We start from the raw sequence: 14,849 nt of genomic DNA, 5'->3' as shown, positions 1-14,849 counted from the left end.
TCATCTACAGTGAAAATATTCAGCTACACTGATATTCAGTGGAAAACACTCGGTACTTGCATTTGTAAATTTTTCCATCTTAAAAAAAATTAAAATCCCCATTTCAGCTGCCATGAAAGTGTGCTTAGAATTATCTTCTCTCAAACAAAGAATACTTTTTGTCAAGCTTTCTCTGGCACAACACCATTTCATAATTTCTGTTTTCTGCAAAATAAATTATGTCCTTTCTCTGTCCTTTGTTTCATGGTAGCAGTCATCCATAAAGACACCCCTTGGATTTTTTTAAAAAAATGCACTTTTTCCCTGAGTTGATATTGAGAGACATACCCTCATTTCACTCTTGAGGACTTTCCTGTCCCATGCTGGTGAGCTTCTTCGGAAACCTATGTTGAAAAAGAAAGGGATAAAAGGGAAAAGGCACAAGTCCCTGCTCCTGCATTCATTGCATTCATTTAACCTCAGATTAAACACAGCACCTTGTCCTTAGAAGTTGTATCTGTTTCCTTCCACAGATTAAGTGGAATTATAAATGAGATAATTTGCAGCTGCTTTACTGCCAGAAGGCACTCCAAAATTTGCTTTTTCCCCCCTTTCGGTGAAAATTTCTGTTTTCTTAAAATATTTTTACATTCGAGACTTTCCTAAGATTTTGTCCAGACTATCCACCCACCTTTGAAATGTCGCTTTTTGCAGTTCTGTAACACTAAGGAACACAGGGAAGTAGAGATACAGAACCAGCACATGAGTCTCAAGAGTAAAAGGGAGGCCCTTTCAGGTAGAGACCCCTGACAAGAAAACCACTGTGTGTGTTCTTTAGGTTGATAGGATTGTTTTGCACCGCTAAGATAAAAAGTGAATTTTAACCTGGCTAGAGCATTGTGGTAGATTAACTCCCCTGCTCCCTCTGAAATACTGACTCATCTCATGCTAAAGAAAAGGGGTGGGAAGTAGGATAGATTGTCTAGGGTGATATGGAGCCACATGATGCCCAAGCTACAGATCTAGAAGAGATTTTACTGAGGCAGGCATTTAATTAACAGTGTTTCCATAACTGTAGAAAGGAATAAAATCCGTTTCCCTGTGATTCTATGATTTTTCTCTTTGATTTTGTTGTCTAAGGAAATGTAAGCTTTCCCTTAATGTAAGGATTCATGACCAGTTGTCTTCTCGTGTGGGCATTTCCAGGGTTTTTCTACTTTTCATGGAGTTGTTAGGACCTGACAGGTCTTTCTGATCTCAGTCTTTCAAAGCCAGTTCAAATGAGTCAATATTTATTGAGGGTGACAAATATGTAGGTGTGCACAAAGAAGCAACACCACACTGCAAAACAGACAAAAGTGTAACAAGACATCTTGTGCAAATGGAATATTTTTAAAGTTTCTTAATGCTGAATATTTGTCTGGGTAGAGGAGGAGAGCTCCAAGCATACTGACAAGTTGGACATAGCATTTTGTACCTAAGACAGAGTCAGCATTCTTAGGTGGATTCAGTGTCTTGTAGGGAATCTGTCTGATGTGTTTCTTTCCTAAGAAATGGCACTTATCAAAGTCACTCTTTTGCTCCTGGTGGCTATTAAGTTAATTTAATTTATTTAGATGTTATTTATAGTGTATTAGAGGCTAAATAAACAACCTACTGACTGCTTTCTTTTTAGCTGAACACATAAATCTTGCCTAATGTTGGGATATTGAAAACATTTGTAATTTTTTAATAGGACCTGCATATAAATTCCAAATATGGGGTTTTTCTGTGTTGTTTTATAGATTATGTATCTTAAGTGTTTAGATTTTTTTTTAAATACAATGAAAATCGAGTACTTATATATTTTTACAGTATTGGTTTCTGCTATCTTACAAGTGTAATAATCAGTAATAATCCAACAACTCTGATGGCTCTCAACCTTTTTTGAACTGCAGGTATAAGAAAGATGAACAAATGTATATTAACAGCAGAGGAGGTTTTCATAAGCCTGTCTGTGTATAATTTGTCAATGCAGTAGAAAATCAAATTTAATCTATGTATAATAAATTGAGCTGACATCCCCCAAACAAAGCTTATTACTCAGGAGTGGCAAAGCACTGGCTCTAGTGGCTACCTCAGCTCTGACTCTGCAAAAGTGGCTAGGTGCCAATTGCCAATTTTCGTTTGCAGAGAGCCCTCAGAATCACTTTCCTTCCTTGGAATTACCTCTGGTTTGGCCTGACTCTGAATGTGTCACAGTTTTATTCCCTCTCTTTCCTTGACATAGTTACAGTTTCTCCTCTCTTCATGTACTACAGGAACAGCTTCTATGCAAAGTTAATGTAGCTAGGGTTTTTTTCTCCATTTTTTTCTGTTCTCCACACAAACCTCCTTTAAAATCCAGGGCCAAATACCCGTTGGCTCCAGGGCCATACCACATTGCACCCTTGTCTTCAGATGTACAGTGCCAGAGGTTCACTGCTCTTTCAGCTAGTGTTATCTAGGGGAAAACATGAATTAAAATATAAAACTTCCTTTGTTATATTAGGCATCCAAACTGTAAAAAGCCACTATACACAGCTTCTTCTGCCGTTTGCATATTAGCTGAAAGGTTGCCTTGGGGTTCAGTTACTGTACTAGAAATGTCTGTGCCTCACTGTATTTTTATGACATGTTGGGTTTTTCCTGCAGAAAAGTTCTTTAAGGCCAGTTTTTTTCAGAAACGGATTTATTTGCCTTTTGGTTGTCCATCATAGATTAGCAGCACTCTTAAATTCTGAAAAAATCAGTCACAATTAAATGCAAATTACAAACCCAGAAATATCAGTGGGATTTTCACTTTCTGGAGACCTGAAGTCCAGACTCCAAAGTGTTTAATGTGACTAGGAATCCTTCTTAATGTCAAGTGAGTGAGATTTCATTGATTAATTTTGTGATAGCTTTTGAAATGTTTATGACATTGTCAACTTGTGGGAATAGTCTTTTGGGAAGTCACCTCAGTCTTAATAATAATTCTGTCCTTCAGCCCTTGTGGATTTTAGTCCCGACAGTCCCAACTAATCTTAACTGGCTTTTTTAGTATAAAGCATGTAATTATATAAGTTGGAAAGCATCTTCCAATCTAGGAGGTAAACATAATTGAAAAAAGTAGCTCATTCATGCTACTTTTTAGATCCAGCTGGGATTTGCAAGAAGCCTCCTGTATGATATTTCTGGTGGGAAAGTTAAAGCAATATTTGGAATTATAGCCACTCTTCAGTCATCAATAAGCTGTTATTTCCACTCTCTGAATGAATGAGCACAGCTCTTTAAAATTCTTTTTTTCCACTTCCAGAGTCCTCACAGGTGAAATCCACAATCACATTTGCCCTCTGATGTGTTACTTTACTGGCCTTGAGAGCTCTGGTGAGGAATTTTGGGAATAAGGGCATCCTGTGATAAATTGTTCCAGTATGTAAAATAATACCAGCTAGGTGAGATTAATAGATTATAAAGATTTCATTAGCAAAGTAAACTTCTTTTCTCTGAGGTGCTTCAGTGCCTTGTGTGGGTGGCTCATTGCTTTCTTCTCTGTGGGATTTTGGAAGTGTTACCCATTTGAAATGTGCAGCACTGTGGTGTACCAAATGAACTGTGCTATATAACCTACTGTTGTACTATTAACTGCAGTTTTTTGCAAAAATACTTATCTTTACCAGTTGTAATAGCATGTATACAAAGAAAAATGTGCCCTTATATGTCTGTGATATATCTCAGGATGGAAACAGTTTACTGAGAAGTGCTCTTTGTCTTTGATAAGCACCTTTGAAATCTATCAAACCAGTTTTTAAGTTTTGTCGTACCTATACAAACATTTTAACTGAAATCAAAGCAAACTCCAAACAAAAAACTGAAAATGACTCCGTTTTCCCTTTTTCTCCTTTTTTCCTTTTTTCTCTTTTTCCCTTTTTCCTTTCCCCTTCATAATACAATGAGTTTGTCTTCAGATGGCTGATCTTTAGGGGCACTCCTTAAATGATTTTTATAAAATTGTCTCTGTAAAGACTGCACTTGTCATCACAAGCCCTTGCCTCTGAGAAAACTCATGCAAAAAAAAGCAAAGACTCATTGAAATCCTGTGGAGAGAAAATTCAAAAGGGGTTGGGTACAATCATTGTCTCCATTGTGCAATCACTGGTCGTATGAATTCAAGTTAAAATTCAAATGAACACTTGCAATAATGTTCACCAATCTCACACATTTTATATAAATATGAGATACATGTTATTTATATACATGATGTAAATAGCATCAGTTTCTTAGCTCTTTTAAAATGACTTGAAGAAATGAAGTAATCGCCTCAGCTGATGAGGCTTTGCAACATGTAATTTGCTATGGGCCCCATCATTTCTGAATGTGCTCAGATTATGTTTGATGTATTATTGAAAATGTGACTCCTTCATTTGAAATGCTTCTCAACTCTCAAACAATAAGAACAGTCACAACAAAGAAAAGAGTATGGAAAAGAAGTGAGAATGTCTGAAAAATAGCTAGAATAGCCATCTAATAAACACTGTGGTAAAGGAATATTTGGATAGGCTGAAGCTACCCTTTCTTTATTTTGCCTTTGCCTCCCTATATTTTGAATATTTTACCTTTTTATTTTCTGCAACATGTGTCTGGAGGTTTAAAGATATTTTATATGTATATTACTGTTAAACTACCGGAAGGGTTCATCTGTGTGGAGAGTTGTAACAGTTGTTTGTTGTATTTTTTTTTCTCCCCACAGAGCAGCGGGGTATCCACAGAGCAGATATCTTCTAGATACTATTCACCACATCAGTGAATGCTGGGGAAAACAGGAACCTTGCACAGATAGAGGTGAGCCTCTGCTGCTTTTTTGCCAAAGGTGGAAAAAAATCAGAAATTCAAAAATTCAGAATGGAAGAATAGCCTAAGTTCCTTCAAGTGATCACAGGGGTCAGTTTTGTTTCACTGAAACAAAGGTGTGTTAACCTTATTGTGATGAATACTTCCCTTTATCATCTCTTACCACCTTATTGAACTGGGTCAGCAATATTAAATTACTCCTTTGATAACAGAATTAGGACAGTTGTAAGGGCTGAACTGGGATTTATATGGCTAAACAAGATATGATTAGTCTCTTAATCTCTGTGTGAGGGCTGACTGTGGATATTCAGCTGGGGAATTCCTAGTAGGAGATAAAGATGAGTACTTATTGCACTGCAGTTGGTGGGAAAGCCTGCAAGAGCATCCCTGATCTCAGGAGCAGCATGAGTTCACCTGGCAGAGTGCAAGTTACTTGCAGTTATTCTGTACTTTAATTGGTTCTGCTTGGTTGTTTTGTCACTATTTTCCCTGAGATATGAAGCTCTGTCTCTTCCCCTATGATATAATGTAATAAATTGTGATATCTGGCAGATTTTACACTGCTGTCCTAACTTATTGTGTACTGCTGTCATAAGCAACAGTAGCAAAACCTTTAAAGCAATGTTTGAAAAAGAAAAGAGCACAAATGAAGGTTTAGAAATACTTTCTTAAAAGAGCACTTGGGAAAAAGTGATTTTCCTACCAACATCGCCTCACTGACAGACCAGTAATGACCCAAGAATTTGTAGCAGGAATAGAGCTCTGTAAATGATTCTAATTCTAATTTTTTTCTTTTTAATTTGAACTTGCCCAAGGAAACAAATGAAGAATGTTAAGGAACAACATCAAAAGAAAATGTATCTTTATTTTTCTTTTCCACAAAATTTAAACAAAGCCCTAAACTGTACGTTGATTTCAGACTGAGTGGGATGTTTTGCTTCAACAAAAAAATAAAAAACTGCATTTAATTTTCATTTGTGTTTAACTGTTTCTAAACAAATAAAATGACAAAGCAAAACACACCAAGAAAATAGAGCAGCAAAGTGCTTAAGAAATCTGTTTGTTGCTCATCACAAAGTAAATGATAATTTCTGGTCAAAGTTTCGAATGCTGCTTCTTGAGGTTGTGTTTTCAAACAAATGTGATCTAGTCAGAGAGGAATTTCTTTTGTGTTCTTCCTGTGCTCAGGCAAAACCTTTTCTCTGGACAGTGTATTCCCCTTACTTACCTTATTTTCTTTCCCTTCTTGTTCTCTGTTTTGTTTCACTCCTCTACAGGATCCTGTCTGGAAAACCATGATGTATATTTGTAATTCATAGAATCTAGTTAAGTTGAACCACAGTAAAATTAATGAAGCTCATAATAAATTCTAAGGCTGTGGTTTTTTCCTTGTATAAAATGTTGCTCTTATTTGATACTGTACAATGCACCCATCCCAAGTTATAATCAGCTTTAGACAAGGAGAGTTTCCCTATGGGTGAAAGCCCCTAACAAGAATTAGTGCACTGATTTGCAACCAGATATTCTGGTTGATTTTATCTTTTTCTTACCCTTTCTTCTCTGGTATAAATTTTGTGTGCAAACATATTTTATTTATTGAAAAAACATTTTTGTATGTTCCAGATGGACTTTGAGATCATCTTCAGACAATCTTGTGTGCCCTCTTGCCTTTGGTCCTGACATATAGAATGTGGTCATTCTGATTTGACTGAAGTCACAGAACTGCTGATCATCCCAACAGCAAGGTTTGATTCACATTTGTGAATTTACAGAAAGTATTTCCTCAGAAGTTTCATTTTGTCACATCATCCAACTGATCTGGAAATACTGATGATGCAGTGAGGCCACAGCTATGTTAAATTCATACACTGCTGTTCTCTGGCTTTTGTGAATAGTCTGGCATTAAAATATAAACTTATTCTGTCTGTACTTCTATGCTTCTGTTATTTCTTTTCCACCTTTTTTCTCCCACTGGGACATGGTAATAAATGAAAAGGGAACATGGTTCTGAAAAATACTCAGATCTCCCTTTTTAAAAGGCCACAGAGGATGCTTATAAAATTGCAATTTTTCTTTGATCTTTTGAGAAAACTCCTTAGTTTTGTGTTTACGTTGATCACAATCAGTAAAAAATGGAACTTCTCCATGGAATACTTAATTTGATCTAAAAATGTCCTATATTTTTTAATATAACTGGATTTATATTATTCTAAAAGGAACAGAAGATTGAAGTTACTGGATATAATAAAAAGTAAGGCAAAATACATAAATATGTAATATATATAGTAGAACAAAAGAAATTGCAATTAAACTGGATAGTCTGTCAACAATGAATTCAAGCCCACTAGGCTACTGGATGCCTATTTTTAGAAAGTGCTCTCTTTAGGCCCAAATAACACATGCTTTAACATTGACATTGGCAATCAATACAAAATCCATCAAAATGAGAATTTGCATTGATGTCTAGAAGCTCCTTCCTTAGGCTAAGCCTTCTTGAGAAGTTTACAGGAGCAGACGCATTAGTTCAGAAGGTCTTTTCTGTTTTTTTCTACTCTTTAATAATTAAAATAAATATTCCCCTGGAATCAAGCAGTAAGCAGCAGGAATAATGGTTGAAAAGCAAAATGGTTGGACTACATATGGTATCCCTTCCGTATCCTATTTTATTCTGCTAATCCTGCAGATGCAGTAGAGTGGATTTTTACAGGGAGAAAAGACAGTCTGGGGAAATGGGCTTTCAAAAGAGGATTTGGCACCACTCTGGGTCTTAGATGAAGGTCAAATGTTCAGAAGAGGCCAGCATTAAGCAGCTCCAACCATGACACTTGCACACAGATTTCTCAAAGATGTCAGCATCTTGTATGCAGTGCTTGTTCTGATAATCTTATTTGTTTTGGTGGCAAAGCAGAAGCTAAGCCCTTCTGAAAATCTGACTGCTGTAGCCAATTATGTTGACAGAAGCCCAGCTAATGCATATTGAATTGTGATTTGGAATGGTCAGAAAATGGAAATTTTGTGTGCGTTTCATACGTAGATTTTGAAAAGTTTATTTTCAGAGAAAACTGGTCAGAACTAAGAGCTTGTTGCAAGTTTCTTGTGTAGCCCACTGATGTTTAGTCAGTGCAGTCTTTTCTCTGAAAGATAGGGAGCAAAATGATCAGCACTTCACTACTGGATATAATTGTATTCTTTTGAAAATTCATATATGAATTGATATATAAACAGTAGAAATTTATGGGATGAGTAAGATCTAGCCCTGCTCATATGGTGGGTGTTTTACTATTAATCTCAGTAGAAGCAGCATTGATTCTAATTTTACAGGCAAAATAATTAATTTAAAACAATGGAATAAAAGTTCAATACTTCACCTAAACATAGTAATTGTTATTCTCCTGCCTTTCCAAAGAAAAACTTCTGAAAGCAGTTAAGGATATTGTTATTTTAAAATATATTGTTGTGGTTTCTCCAATCGTTCTTTCATCTATACAACTTTGTGAGGAAGGCAGATGTGTATGTGACTATGGCTAATTTTTAAATTGTTTTATTTACACCAAAATATTACAGTATATTTTTATGTATGTATATGTACTTGGTTACAGTAATTTCAAGAGCTTGAGGTAAAAATAATTTTTCTATGAATTCATTAAAGAAAAAGTTGAGAGAAGTTCAATAATGAATCATAATCCCAGCCTCCAGCAAGTTTTTTAGACCTGGCTGCCAGGCATTAATGGGATATCTTTTCCAGAGTTATAAGACGGTTAAAAATATTTTCTAATATCAGTGTTCACAAGACCAAAATTTTAGAAAAAATATTTTCAGCAACATTAAGTGAATGTGTAAATAAAAGATGTGTGAAGATATACTGTACAATGCACCCATCTCACGTGCATGCACTCACATTTCAGAAGTGTCCATCAAAATTCTTGCTGCTCATGTTACCCTTTCAGTCTGTTTTCTTTTCTTTGCAGCCAAGCAGAATGTTCATTGGAATGTTCAAGACTGGAATAAGGATGGTGAAAAAGACAGCAGCACCATACAAGTAAGATTATTGTCCACAGCAATGACATGAAAGAGAGAAATTAATATACTTGTGATTTATTTTATCTCTTAACACTGTATTTCTTTTCTCTGTGATTTTTCTGCATAAACCACAGGTTCCAGGGTATTCTTATTCTCATCTGGATATGCATAAGCTCATTTGTTGGAGAGGATATAAAAACATAAAAATATCCAACTTTTTCCTGTTAGCCATAAATAGAGGCAATACTGTCTAGGCTTTATCTGAAGTTTGATGAGTATTTTGTTGTTGCTTTGTTTTGGGGTTTTTTTCCCCCCATATTGCTATTTTATTTCCTAGTGCAGATAAGTTTTTAATTACAGACTCATTAATACCCCCATATATATGTAAGTAGTGTGCTGGTTTCTAGCTAGTATGTGCTTCCACTGTGACCTATTTCCATGCAAACACATTTGTTTGATATTCATTTCTAGGTGCAATGCGAAAACAGCAGCAATTTCAAACCTTGAGAAGTGTGTGTTCAGAGGAATTGATAAACAGAAGCATGCTCCCACTTCAGCTAGCTTGTCTTCTGAAATGAATTAGCACCTGATGATGTTAAATGTACTGCTATCACTTGAAGAATCCCAGTTAACACAGTCCAAAGTGTCAGTGGTTCATTGACCTAAAATCAAAATGTGGCAAATTTTGCAGGCTACAGGTATTTTCTCTTTCTAACTGATAGAGTGGCAGGAGCTAGTTTTTTCTACATGTCTTTCTTGGTCTTTCTCAGTAGTTTCTTTCTCTCCTTGCAAATTTTGGCTCATAGCTACCCTGCAAATATGAATTTCAATGTGTAGATGCTGACTATGGCTTATATGGTCTTATGTTTGCTCTCTGCAGCATACAAGAAAAGCTAAAAGATGTGTTAGAACACATATTCTTAGCAAATAAACCTCCCCCCCTTCCTTCTACTGCATTCACTGATTATCCCTCTTAATTTTCCCCTTTTTACTCTGCAAAGTAACAAGAAATGCTGATATTGGATGATTTGCCTGAACCTCAGCCAGTTATTTTAAGCTAATTATTATGGATTTTAGGCCTGTTTGCATCTTCACAGGCAATTAAACAATATTAGAGAGTAGTCATTACAAAAGGAATCAGACTCAGTCTGAATTGAGGCTCTTCTATTTTTCTTCATCACCAGAGATGTAGGAAAAAAGGATCCCACCTAGGCACACAGCACAAATATTTTGAGAACTGAGATATCATGAATTTTCCACTATTCTTTTGCAATAACCACCAGAAGGAGAAAAGTTATAAGCAGATAAGTATATTTGGATTGTGGATTTTATCTGTTCAGCTGATCATGCTTAGTGAGTTAGAAAACCCCAAGAAATTAATCCTCTCTCCAGCCACCACCTTCATAAAACAACAACCAAGGGGCAGTCTGAAAGCACAGTCCTTGACTCTGAGTTTCATTTGCATATTCAGCAAGGTCCAGAATAAACATTAAGTAAGCCAATTCATAATATCAAGATAATCTTGCTTTCCACAGAAATACATTTTCATTGTTTATTTTGTAAAGGAACCCTCCTAGAATTGCAATGGAGGCATTGCTTCTTTTTTCCCTTACATTTTTCAGGCTGCATTCTTTACCACCTTTCAAATAATAATCAGATGCTGAAACTTTAGCAATATTCTGTAAGCTTTAGATCTGTTTTCCAATAATATATAAACTCTGATTGTACCTACCTTATTGAAATGCAGAAGCCATTTAGCAAAGAACAAAGAGAATTTCTAGTTTAGTATGAGAAGGGAAGAAGGCAGATTAAAAGATCTTTTAATGTTTCTGTGTAAAAGATTTAGAAGTGGAGCTCTCCTACAAACTTGTGAAAATTATATAAAAGATTTAGAGCATTTTATAAAGCAAAAAAATGTAAGATGTTGTTTAGATCCAGCAAGAAAACTGTAAACATTGCTTGACCATTATATGTTCTGGGTGATTGAAGAATGAACTGAAAACACTGTTTAAAATGTGAAAAGCATATGTATTTAAAAATCCTATAGAAGAACTAGCAGATGGACTATGAAGAATGACAGCTGGATCAAACTTCTTGCTTCTAAACATAACCCAGTCAAATACAGCTGGCTCCAACGAATTTTGATAAATATTTTAATCTTGGTAAGAAAATGAATGCAGTGATGTGCAAAATGAGCATATGAGTATCATTAAGTTTTTTATGTGTTAATGCCATTTTTCTGGAGAAGAGTTTGGCAGGCAGGCACAATAAAGAGCATGCCAGAGGTGTGCACATGAGGCATCAAGGGCTGCTAACAAAAATCATAGATATTAGAATAGACTGTGGGCAGGAAGAAATGGTCTAAATGTTGAAGTAAACCCCCAAAATGTCTTTATTTGTATTTGCCTTTGGAAATGATCAGAACTATCTGCTGAGAAGCAATGCTGTTAATAGGCATGTGTAAGGAAGGACTCAAGTGGAGGCCCTTGCAGCTGGAGTGCAGCAGTTATGTGAAATGCAGGCCTGGAGACCCTGCTGGTGTGGACTGGGCTATTTTGGAAGAAATCACAAGTCTTAGGTCTGACATGGATGGACGAGTCCAGATATTATTCATAGACCTTGTTTAAAATAGGATTGAGAAGTGCAGGCTATTTTTTTCCCCCTGTGACATATCACAAAGTGTGAAGGCAATCTGCATTTTCAGAACAACTAAACTAAAATCCTACTTGATCTACCTCTTGCTTATGCAGATTAGGTCAAATATTGAAGTGTTTTTGCATTTAATGTTCACTTTCTTCACAGTCTTTAAATAAGTGGGGGGAGGGGTGTGTTGTAAAATATATATAACAGTATAATTGTGGTTTCTTTTCAATTATTTTAATTTTTTTTATTTATTTACATTAAAAACCCTAGATCTTTCTCAGGTACTCTTTTTATTCAGGTTTTTCTTTTTTAAAATGGCTCAGTCAACACATTTTGACACACGCGTGAGCTATTCTTTGTAATGTCATGTATGAATAAGTCTTTCACCTTACAAATGAAATAGTAAGTAGGGATTAAATTACACTGCAGTCATGTAGATAAAGCAAGGTTGAACTTTTATTTCAACAGAATCTCTAAACTCCTTTTGAAAGCTTCAGCTTTAACTGAATAAGATTTTTGTTAAAATTTTTGTTAAAATTTTAGCATTTTTAGGCAGTTTTTCTATCTATTTTTACAATAGTTGTTCAAATAAACAAAGGCATATGTCTGTTAAAGGAATGAAATAGTATGTAAAGCATGTAAATGAGACACATTTTTTTACCATGTTCTTTACTTAAACATTCCTCTCCAAAGATAACTACAAAATAGGTCACAGTATAAAAATAGTATAGTAAGCAAGTTAAGGACTAGATTCTGTTTGCAAACTGAGTGTTCTAAATCTGCCTGAACTCCATTGATTTCCATGGTCTAACTTAGATTAAACTATGTTGCTTCTAATGAACGTGCATCTAGTGTAGATAAGATACTAATTCCTCCAAAACCCTGACAGCAAGGACCATGATTTAGCTGGCAAAAGATAAGAAGGTGGACGGAAATGCCTACCCTCTTTGATTCCATCTGCAGATTTTACCTTGACTCCTGTACTGCAGGGATGACCTTTCAAGCAGGTGGATGCCACGTCTCCCTTGGAGATGCTCAGGAGACACACTCAGCCTTCCTCTGCCAGACAGCTGAGGGTGCCCATCATGGAACTGCAGCCATCCCCTACACCAGGAGTGTCAGACAGACTCCAGATCCTGTTCCTGTGTGCACAGTCTCTGAGCTGTGTGGGCGGATGAGCACTTTTGTGGAGGGTGCCCAGATTCCTGCAGCGGTACCGCACAGATGCAGTCGGGACATGCGCTTTGGGGAGAGGGGGCTCGCGAACCCTTGGGGAAGGCAGTGGTTGCTAGAGCAGCTGGAATTACTTCTGCCCTGGTTTTTGAATATGTCTCAGGTGCTCCTGAAGAGTAAGTAAAACATTGTATGAAATAATTATGCAGAATGTATCAAAAGATCATTGTAGGACAACATGCTTGGACGCCATTAAGCATAATCCTGCTGGAGCACTTATTTTTTAATCAGACACTACTTCTTCCCTAGTAGGCCAATAATGTCATAAAAAAATGGCTTTTAATGTTTTTTCTTTGTTTGCAACTGATGCCTTCTTCCAGGGTCAGTGCAAGTTTGATTACTACTGAAGCCATTTATTAAATGCAAGAAATAAAAACTAAGCAAAAGGTTTCAGTTTTACTGAATTTTGGCAGCTGGAAAAACACCAACGCCAGCAACTGCCAAGCAGAAACAGTTCTGAATAGAGGTTTGAAACAAAAAATTAATCTTTGTTAACAAATCTTTCATAAATTATTTGATTCGGGGCTGCTGAATCAAAATATTTTCCCCAAAAACTTTGCCAAAATGTAGTCTATTATTTAGAATTCTTTTCTCCTCAGAGAAAAACTCCAAAAACAAGAGAAACTTCAGGTTCTTAATACATACTACATTTAGTTGGCCTTGAAATTAGGAAAAGAGGCCCAGTACCTAATTAAGCTATTTTTTTTCAAAAATCTGCCTGACAACAGTTACTTTTTGAGTTACTTCAGAGAGACCATAGGGCTTTCCCCCACCTGGAATGCATAAAATTGCAAGTTTAATTATTAATCTTCATTTCACACATTGTATTCATAGTGATAGAGTTTTGTGCAACATCACTAGCATTTAATGCAGTCATATTATTACAGAACAGTTAAGAATTAAGCCCCTTGTGCCCTTCTTAGATCCTCTAAGTACTGCTGAAGAATCCCTCATATAATTTATCATTACCAGGAGCATTAATGCAAGTGGACAGGTTAGAATGAATAATCAAACCTTCCTGATACTTATTCTGAAGTTCATGTGGAGGCAGTCAAAGCAGTAATAGGATGCATGTCAGACTAAGCAGAGCATTCAGGATATGTCAAGGTAGAAAAGTGTAGATCATTGCACAAGAAATGGCCAAATGTCTGAAAGCTTTTTTATGACAAGAAAGAGTACTGAAGTATGTGATAATTCAGATAAGCTTTTTTTTTTTTCTTTTTTCTGATCAAAATAATCTCCCTGCCTTCATTTATCCTTGTATTCTACCAGTGTGTGCTTTTTACAATCTCTCTGTTGCTGTAACACTGGTTGATTGAAATTCTCAATTTGTAGGTCTCCTTGAACATGTTTATTCAGGGGATGGGACTTGCACAAAACAATTCGCTTGTGTGAGGCAATCTCATCGCATCAGCCTTCATTATCATTTTTAGATTGTCTAACTGGAGTACTTTTCAGTGTTGTAGATCCTGTGCTCTCACAAAATGGCTTCAGTTGTTGTGTGCTGATCTTTGGTACTACATCAGCCTTAGCTTTACTGTGATATCTGAATTAGACAAGAATCCGACTGCCAAAACTGTAACTCTTCTGCATTAATACAATGGCACATTTTGAGCACAGCAACTGAGGTCTTTCTTCATATGCATTGTGGGATTTTTCCCCCTCAACATATTTTTGTTTTTTAAAAATTTAAATAACATTTTCCCTATGTATTTTGAGATCCTAAGTTTGTGCACATGACGCAGCTTACTGCATTGCTCTACTTCAAACAAGGGTGAAGAGTTCTGAGTTAGTTTCATATTTTCCACAGCTGGATGATGTGTCTATCCATTCCCCTCTTTGACACATTTCATGCCTTTAAATCCATCATGAGTCATTTTTCTTATGTGGAGGCTAATTAACATCTTGGGAGCAGATTGCTTGCTTTGTCTTGATATTTTTTTGAAGTAACCAGATGCTGTAATTACTGTGTATACAGTGTTTTTTGCCTGTAGGTTGCTGGATAGCACTCCCCATCACTTTAATTAATACCATAAAGTTAATTTAAATAGTAAAAGATGAGACAGATTTGTTTAGAAGTCTTTGAATGTAATAGGAAGAAAGATTTTTCCTGAGTAGTAAAA

Source organism: Melozone crissalis, unplaced genomic scaffold (assembly GCF_028551555.1).
Source record: "Melozone crissalis strain CALT ecotype California unplaced genomic scaffold, PUWL_Pcris_2 ptg000016l_1, whole genome shotgun sequence".
Classification (NCBI taxonomy): Eukaryota; Metazoa; Chordata; class Aves; order Passeriformes; family Passerellidae; genus Melozone; species Melozone crissalis.
This window is presented reverse-complemented; position numbering follows the sequence as displayed.